At 47.6% G+C, this 9636-nt stretch overlaps 1 pseudogene; it reads right to left on the bottom strand.

The window, feature by feature from the left end:
• Positions 1–335: 335 nt before the first annotated feature.
• On the bottom strand, positions 336–8210 carry LOC114630606 (annotated as a pseudogene).
• Between the last annotated feature and the right edge of the window lie 1426 nt (positions 8211–9636).

Genomic DNA, 9636 nt, shown 5'->3' with positions numbered 1-9636 from the left:
AAGGTTGCTCCCAACATTCATCCAGTCAAGAGCAATGAGAAATAATTCTGCTTTTTATTATACAGCTCAGAATCCATATACAGAGAACACTGCCACCCATGGTGGAGGAAGTGACCCACATTAATTAGAGTCATTTAAACCCTCTCTCCCAGGCACGTGCACAGGACAAGTTGGACTAGAGGATCGCTCACTGAGATGCTCCCACATGATTCTAGACTGTGTCAGGAGGACAGTGACAACTGAGCATCTCATTCTTCCTCTAACAAAATGACTCCCTGCCTCAAATCTGTCCAGATCATCTCCACTGACCTCCGTGTTCTTTAGGGTGGCTGTCACTAAGGCTCCAGGAGTGTCTTGTGGACCTGGACAATCCCTCTCACCTACTCCTCCAGCTCCTGAGCCAGGGCCCACAGTTCTTTGCCTGACTCTGATTTGGCTCCATCATATAAATCCCTGAAGTCCCTTACAAGGGAATACATATCCATTGCGAGGAAGACACCTGCAGTGGCTGCATCCCTGATTCTAGCTTTTTTGGTCATTGCTAGAAAAATGCCTTTAAAGGCATTCTGCACCTCACTAGCGCGTGAGGCAGGGATTCTTCCAGAAGTCATGAGGCGCCTGGCATCTGCTACTGAGGGTTGGCTGTGGCTACCCTAATGGCCCGAATGTGCTTTCCCAAGGTTTTCAATTGTTTAATGACATTATGGGTTTTTTTTTTTATCAAGTTTGAGTGCATTCTGACCCATGACAAGAACTGTGTTCAGAGTGTCCATGGCGTCTGACATAAGGTCCTTGGCTTTAGCTTCATCTGACCACCTGCTGGTTTGCTCCACAATCTCAGTGGCAGTTCCTGTCACAGTAGCTACTGTCCCCAGCCCCAACCCAGTTGCTGAGAGCAGCAGACTGCCCCCTGCTGTCATAGGTACCAGAGCTAGACCCAGGATGCTCAGGACTCCTGAGGCAACACTGGTGGAGTTGGTTACCACATTGGAGATGGTGCAGCCCCTGTGTACCTGGTCAAGGTGGTCAGCCAGAGCTCGGAGCTTCCTGATGTTTTCCTGCAACTTCTTTTTCAACTGAGGAAAAGCCTCTTCTTGACCTGCAGTTCTTTTTGAAGTCTGTCTTTGTCCTCCAAGGTGGGGAGTTGTAGGAGCAGCTTCAGAGCCTTATGCAGTGAAGCTTCCTCGTCTCTTTAACAGAAGAGGTCAGAGCTTCAGGAAGACAGCCTGTCTCACTGTAAGATGGGTTCTCCTGTGACCTGTCTTGTCAAACCACAGACTTACATTATAACGCCAAAGGGAAATATTTTACAGATGTGCAGGGCTTTTTATTCTACAAGGAACATTTGATGATCACAGATGCTGCCTGGTCCTTAGTCTGTAGGCGTCAGTGTGTGAAGTCATGTTAAGACACACTTCATGACAGGCACATGACAAAGGTGCCATCACTCAAGGTCTGTGTCATCACTACCAAAATATTTGCCTAGTGTGAACTTTGTAGATGAGCACAGGGCTGTGGGATTACAGCAAAACTGGGGTCATGTTGTGGGTCCCCTAGAGATTAAGTGGACAGTACAGCCTCTGCCACCAACACTTTCCAGGCTTCATCTTTGGCCAACAGGAGCTGCAGGTCTTTTCTGCTGACAGTGTTCTTCAGGTACTCAGTGGTTTCCTCAATGAATTGTCTCCTCAAGACTTGGGAAGAAAAGGAATGAGGTCATTGGACAGTATGGATGAGCTTGAATGGCAAAGGGCACATGATGTTTAACAGCCAAGGTAGTCAGCATCTGCTGTTGGGTACCTGATGGAGTCAGCAGAGTTGAGGAATGAGTTGTGCCTTAAAGTCATATATAAAAGACCTTAAGGCAGTGACTGGTTTTACAGACAGACTTTTTTTTTTTCTAGACTGGGTTTCTCTGTGTAGCCCTGGCTGTCCTGGAACTCACTCTGTAGACCAGGCTAGCCTCAAACTCTCGAACTCAGAGATCCACCTACCTCTGCCTCCCAAGTGCTGGGATTAAAGGCGTGTGCCACCACCGCCTGGCACAGGCACAGACAGACTTTTAAGAAAGCGAAGTAATAAGGATCAGGTGATGTCACAAAAATACATCCCTAATTCATGAGAGTGTTGTACTGATAAGAAATGGAGTAGACCTCATGTGTATAATGTCATCTATCTATCTATCTGTCTGTCTGTCTGTCTGTCTGTCTGTCTGTCTATGTATCATTTATCTACTTATCTATCACCTGTCTATATATCTATGAATCTATCTCTCTATCATCTATCTACCCATTATCTATCTACCTATTATCTATCTACCTATTATCTATCTATCTATCTATCTATCTATCTATCTATCTATCTGTCTGTCTGTCTGTCTGTCTGTCTGTCTGTCTGTCTGTCTGTCTGTCTTAGTCATTCTCAACCTTCCTAATGCTGTGACCCTTTAATACAGTTACTTGTGTTGTGCTGACCCCCATTTCTCAAATTATTTTTGCTGCCACTTCATAACTGTATTTTGCTACTGTTATGAATGGTAATGTATCTGACAATTCTGATGGTTTTAGGGTGATCCCTATGAAAGCATCCTTTGACCCCCAAAGGAGTTACAACTCCCAGATGGAGAACTGCTATCTATCTACTTATCTATCATCATGAACCTCTGTGTCTGTGTGTCCCTTCCTCCATTTGGTCCCTTCCTGCGCTCCCTATGCACACAGGAAAGGCTGTGTGCAGACTTTGAATTAGCAAGCTGCTGCTACCAAGCAGGAAGAGTGCCCGAACCACAGCCAACCTGCCACTCCCTCATGACAGGCTTTGGCTTTCACAACAGAGAGAAACAGAGGACTTTGTTCAAGACCTCAGCCTGTGAGACCACAGGATTGCAACTTCAAAGGGACATATGCCAGGGAGGTGTCATGGTGCTTTGCAATGAAATGAAATGTCCTCTGCTCTGAGCAATCCGAAGGTGAATCTTTCTGCCTTAGACAGTGACAACCTTGAAAGGATGACTTTCATCTACCTTAAGGCTCTTGCATGTTAACAGTGACACTGGAGCCTGTGAATGGGACTTTCAAATCCTCAGAGAGTTGTGATATTGGTTTGTTAGATGAAAGGCAGCCTTTCAAAGAAAATAGAATTTATGTGTCAGAACTAATTGCATATAGGAAAATTAAGGCTAGCTGTGGTGGTTTGAATGGGATTGGCCCCCGTAGGTTCATGTATCAGATTGCTTGGTTCCCAGTGGCTGACCTGCTGACAAACAGTGGCCTTGTTGGAGGAGGTGTATTACTGGGAATGGCCTTTGAGGTTTCAATCTGCCAGGCCATTCCCAGATTTCTTTCTCTGTCTTGCTCTCTCTCTCTCTCTCTCTCTCTCTCTCTCTCTCTCTCTCTCTCTCTCTCCTTCCCCATTAAATGCTTTCTTGTTCATGTTGTCTTAGCCATGGTATCTTAGCAAAGCAATAGAAAAGTAACCAAGACAGCAGTTGGCACCAGGGAGAAGGCTGTTGCTGTGACACACCTGACCATGCTGGTTCTGAAGAACTGTGGAAGACTTAGGAACTCAGGAACTGGAAAGTGGTTGGACACTGTATAGGGGTTAATGGGATATCCTAGTAGGATCTTGGAAGGGAGTAGTCCTGAGAGCAATGTGTTGGTCCATGGAGACCTAGCTCAGAAAGTTTAAAAGTTTAAAAATTTGTGTTATTTTGGCAAAAAAAAAAAATGTGTCTCCTTTCTGCCTGTATTCTAAAAATTCCTGAGGCTAAACTGAAGAGTTTTGAACTACTTTTGTTGGCAGAGGAGATTTCAAGACAGCCTAGTGTTGACTTTGCCTCTTTGTTCTAAGAAACCACTCTCATGTAGATCTACCACTAAGAAGAGGAAGCCAATGAGTACTCTCTATGGCCTTGAATCAGCTCCTGCCCCCAGGCTTCTTATTTCTTTGACTTCCGGCCATGACTGTGTTTGATGATAAACTGTCATGTGGAAATGGAAATGAAATAAACCCCTTCATCCAAAGTTGCTTTTGTTCTCAATGTTTAGTCACAACAATAGAAACTCTTGCTAGTATGCAGCTCTGGTGAGTTTTTGTAGGAGGGGAAGGACTCATTGACAGGAGCTGCCAAACACGTGGAACCTGGTTTAAAGGAGACTCAGACAGGAGTTTTCCTGTGTTGCAGGGAGTCTGGAGTCTCCTCAGACACTGGAAGTTTTCACTAAGCCACATGGCCTGCTGCCGTCCACTTTCCCAGGCTGTCTCAACTCCTCTTGAGAGGCAAGGACAGGAGGACAGGATCTCTGAGCATGACCCCAAGACAGAGTCAAGGAGAACAACTTATACCCAGGTGCAGGAAAGTACCCTTAGTCTGTTTCAGGGATTCCCTTTCTGTCCTCAATTCAACGGGCTCTCAGTGTGGAGGCCCAGAGTTCTAGACCACACTTCGGTGGTCTAGAGATAGAAGAGGAGTTGGTACCTCTGGAGGCCATGAGGGCTGCAGGGTCCTTGGTTCCTGAAGTGGGATCTCTCAAAGGTCTTCCTCACAGTTCTCTGTGTGTCCAGGCTAAAAGAAAGAGAAAAACAAACTTTGGGATGGAGTGGGTACAGCTGTAATGAAGGCTAGTTTCTCATTGTTCTCTCTGGATACCACAGCAAGTTAGGTCAAAGGGTGACTTGCCCCTGCCTCAATCACCTCTCACTACCTGTGACAGGTGAGAGACAGGGCTCCGAGGTCATGAGAGCAGGAACTTTTTGTTTGTTTTTTATTTCTTTGATTCCCTCCTTCTCACTTAGATTGGCTTGGTCAAGGGGACATGCCCTCTTCCCTTCCTTGACCCTTGCTCTCCCCTTAGGTCATGAGAGCTGGAGAGCTGTCCCTGCCCCTCATCAGCTGCAGCAATCAGAAGAGCTGGCTGTGCTCCTTTCCTGGACAGTCCAGCTTTCCAGCACAGGTCAACTCGACCTGATGGTGGGGGTGTGGTGGAGTCAGAAGCTTCCCAGAGAAGTCCTTGTAAGGATCCAGTATTGATAGTGTACCAATAGCCAAAGGGCCTCCAAGCAGACTAATGACTCATTGCAAGGAACATTCGCAAAGAAAGATATGTGGACAAAAGGGTATTCTGTGTGACACACTGACACTGTACAGCTTCCATGACAATATGTGTGTGTGTGTATACATATATACATATATGTGTGTGTATGTTTGTATCTTATTTTATTCCCTTTTAGGGAGAGATTGCACGGGCAGAGCAAGGATCCAAAGGGATAGGAAGATGAGTGGGATTGGGATACATGATGTCAAATTCACAAAGAATCAATAAAAGGGATTTTTTTTTCTAGTTCTTTTTCTATGTTTTATTTGTTTTGTTTGTTTGTTTGTTTTCAAGAGTGACTGACCTTGGGCCCTGGAGCTGCTGCTTAAGGATTCAGTTCTGGGCCTCTCCTCAGTCTTCTATCACCCTAGTCAGCCCTGCTATCCTGTTAGATCCAAGGAAAACATGATCACCTGGAGACATGGTCATGAGAAGGGACTGAATCTGCTCAAGAGAGATGAGAACAAGGTTCTGGCCCCTGGGGTGGGAACTGCGTATAGCCATGATGATCAGTAACCTCATCTGAAGGAGTATGGGGCACGGGCCTGTCTGCCATGCTAGGGCCCATGCCTCTGTGAAGAAAAGAAACCATGAGTCTCAAGCTTGCTCTGTCCAGGGTCAAGATGACACCTCATTATAGTGCAGCAAGAAGGTCGTGACAGACAGAGAAGCTGGTGCCACGGACATGCTCTGAACCTTCCCACCCTCCTACTGTGCACCACATAAATATCTCTTTTGGTAAAACATGTTTTCACAGGTAGCTGGTTCTATTTTATGGTGAGTGTGTTTTGAGGCACCTTTCATTGGTGAGAAAGAACGTTATTTCTTTGCCAAGTACAGCTTTGCCTTCTATTCTTTGTCTGTAGATTTTCACATATGCAATGGACACAACTGCTTTCAGCTTTCTGCAGCAAATACCTAGACTCTCCTTCAGGTTTCCTATCCAAAGCCATGATCCTATGACAGGTTCTTTCTACTGCCCTAGGATCCCCATGGTGAGCCTTTTTCATCACAGAGAAGAACCCCCCACAGGTTCACTTGATGACACCAGTGTCCCTTTACCAGGACAGGAGAACACTGACTACACAGAAACCTATAGATCCTGTCATGTGGGGAGGAAGGAGTGAGACCAGTCAGTGACAAGGCACCCCTGTCAGGACACACACAGCTTTCTTTTGGTCCCTTACCCATAGCTGTCCTGCCCGGTCCTAGGTCAATTATTTAATGCTGGTCTTCATTCACATTATGAGGACAGTCCCTGTGATTGGCACAGGTGGCTGCCTGCCCTGTGTAGAAGCCATGCTTCTGCCAGGCTGCCCTTCCTTCTTGACCTTGTTTCTTCCAGACATTACTTTCCAGACTTGGAGTCAGTAACACAATGATTGAGCAACCCAGTTGTGAGGAACCAGATACACGGAATGTTGATGACAGGGTCTTGCCAAAGGCACCAGAATGACAAGAGAGCCTGTTGTCCCTACCTCTTGTGTCCTGTTTTATAGGCTACAGGAACCCAAAAGTTGTCAGGCAGAAAGAGTAGAATTTTGGAGGACCCTGTACTTTGGCAAAACACCTGCTCTCTGAGTTTCCTGTTTCTGTGTCACTCTGAGCTGCTGGCATAGCCCAGTGATCAGTGCCTAGGTCCTGGGACTGATATCTAGTACCACAAAAGAAATGAAAGAGATAGGAAAGGCCAGGTCTCCCTCCCACTTCCCTTAAGCCTCCTACTAATCTGCTATTTAGAGTCTCTTAGGGTGTGTGCTGCATGTGTGCCAGGAGGAAGTGTAGGAAGCCCCAGCCCTTCCTTCTGATGGCCAGCTGGAAGCCCAGGCTGAGAGCCTCCTTTCCCTAGCTCTGCCCACGCTCTCCAAGTGGAGCAGGGTGGAGGCTCTCAGCAAGACTGGCTTCTCAGTGGCTGTGGTGCATCTTCCTAGGGCTCAGGACAGAGTGAACCTGAGAAGCTTTACCTCCCAGGAGCAAGTTTGCCCTGGACAGATGGCCTTCTGTCTACCGCAGCCCCTCCCTCTTTCTGATCCCCTCCCCCAAATCCTTTCCCCTCCTCTTTTCCTTCCCCCTACCCCACTGCCACCACAAGCAGGGCTGCCCCACTATGCTGAGGCTCTTCCTTCATAGAGAATGTCACCCGTTTCCGTGTGGTGACAAGATCAACGGAGACAGCTCCAATATACTCGGCCTGCTGCAGCCTAGGCTTTGGAGTCATTCATTGGACATTGAGCCACTAGCTTCTGAGGACACAACCCCATCGAGGGAAAAGTATGGATTTTAATAGAAAATATTTGAAGTTTCCAGTACTTTCTGTTTTTGCAGATACAGAAATCATTATCCCTACCCCCACCTGTGGTCTGGCCTTTGACCTTTTGGTTACTTGGCTCATAGTGCTGAGTATGTGGTTATCAACTGTCCCCTCCCTGCCTCACACTGTCACATTACTCACCCAAACACACAAGACAGCCTGTCCTCCTTCACCACCCCTCACAGGCTGGTCAGAGTCCAGAGGAGGCAGGCCTGCCACCTACCTGCTCAGCCTGCTTCAAGGCTTCCTCAAATGACTCAGGTCCCCCAGCCTTCTCATAGACACATGCTGAGAGACACAGTGTGTGGCACAGCTCCTGGGCACCTAGTATCTCCTATGTCACTCAACACTTGTCTCATCTGACCTTGGTGGCAAAAAGTACCCAGAGCCAACCTCAGGGTGCACAGGATACATGGACCTGTTCATGGACCCATGGGCCCTGGGTCCTGCCTGCCTTCCTCTACAGCCTTCTCATCCTCCATTTCCAAAGGAGTGGGGACCCCCAACAGCCACCTTCCCCTGGGAGCATGCTGTCCAGGTCTCAGGCAGTCCTTGATCAGAGTCCTGGGAAGCTTGGTGATCTCATCTGAGAGGTCTTGAGCTTACGGCAGAGAGGGAGAGAGGGACAACCAGAGCCCATCTTGGCTGCAAGTCTAGACTGTATCCTGACCTGAGGTCTGACCCTGATCATCCCTCTCTTCAAGAGCTGCCGAGAGGATGAACAGCGTAGCTTTATCTCCGTCATAAGAGGACATCAAAGAGAGATGCAGCACCATGACAATGTCCATGAAAGCTGTGCTGTCCATGGGCTGGCCTCAATGAAGTCCCCCTTATCAGGGCATAGAATGAACTAGAATGTTAATACACTCCTGAATAGAGTCAGGGTGGAGCTGCAGGACCCTGCTGCAGATTGATTTGAAAGAGACAAATAAAGATCTCGACCTCCCAGTTCATAAGCAGAGCCCATCCCTCAGTGACATGCCAAAAAATGTCACCCAGGATGCCTGCCACCTCAGAGGTGGCGATTCTGATAGCACCTTTGGTCCAGAGGTGATAGCAGCCAATGAGAATATGATCTCAATGAAGTGGGAAACAACCCTGCAATGGCTTTGGGAGGCAGAGGATGAACACCAGCACTACCTAGGAGACTGCCTGGGCGTGGCAGGGAGAGCCTGATACTGCTGTCTGGATACCAGACTTGTGCTCAGGAAGAACCTGCTTGTCTTTGCTCATATAATATATCAGACTCTGAATAAAGTGGAAACTGCAGGGAAATTTAGAACTAAGTATATGACAACAGTGTTGGGCCCATGACTGTAGAGTTCCCGGGTTGCAATGCAGATAACTCCGCCCTCTCCGTGATGCACACACAATGGTCAGGAACATTGGACACGGTTGCTGAGTGGACACAAGAGCTGTCTGGTTGTAGTAGGGCTAGAAATGGACTCAGAGGCTGGCATTCACCTGGATAACTCTAAGTACTGGGGGATTTGTTAGTGAGCTTCAGTCAGAGTGAGGAGGGAGCCCCAACCTCAGTGGATTCCCACACAGATGGAATAAAAAGGCAGGTGGTTAAGGAAGGGCTAGGGAGCCATCACAACAGGCAGCTTGGCAGCAAAGGTCAGGGTCTCGACCACAGTTATTAGTCACCCAGGAGGGCTGGCCAGTGTCATTGTCATGCTACAGCCTGGCCTTGAAATCCATGGAACTTGACTTGAGCAACCAGGGGGAAGAGGAACACAAAAGTATGGAGTTGTCACATGATCCAGTCATCCCAATTCTGAGCAAGCGTGAAAAGGACAAAGAGACATTTGACACTCACTTGTAGTAACGAATGCTGTGGTTTTGAGTTTTCTGCTTTCTCTTTCTCAGGGTGTCCACACAAATTGCACACAGGGCTGGAAGATGAAGCAGACTCCAGAACTGGCAGGATCCTGGTCTGATTGGGAATGCGGGGGTGGGGACAAAGACCTTCTCTGAGGATCTTAGTGTCTGATGATCTTCAATGAAACAGCTCTCTGAGATGATCTCAGCTTTCCAGACAGCTTTATGCAGGGTTGGTTTGAATGCATACACTTTATTGGGGGTGAACCAAGGGTTATATAGTCTTGGGGAAGGAGGTGAGAATATCCAGTGAGGGAAAATATCTTTGGCTGAAAGCGAAGGTACAGAGATACCTCATTAGCATGGGGAGGCCTTCCCATTCTGGGCTACATGACTGACTACCTGTGA

The sequence above is a fragment of the Grammomys surdaster genome, unplaced genomic scaffold, assembly GCF_004785775.1.
Source record: "Grammomys surdaster isolate TR1022 unplaced genomic scaffold, NIH_TR_1.0 342, whole genome shotgun sequence".
NCBI classification, from domain to species: domain Eukaryota; kingdom Metazoa; phylum Chordata; class Mammalia; order Rodentia; family Muridae; genus Grammomys; species Grammomys surdaster.
The sequence above is the reverse complement of the archived record's forward strand: the minus strand, read 5'-3'. Positions and strand labels throughout refer to the sequence as shown.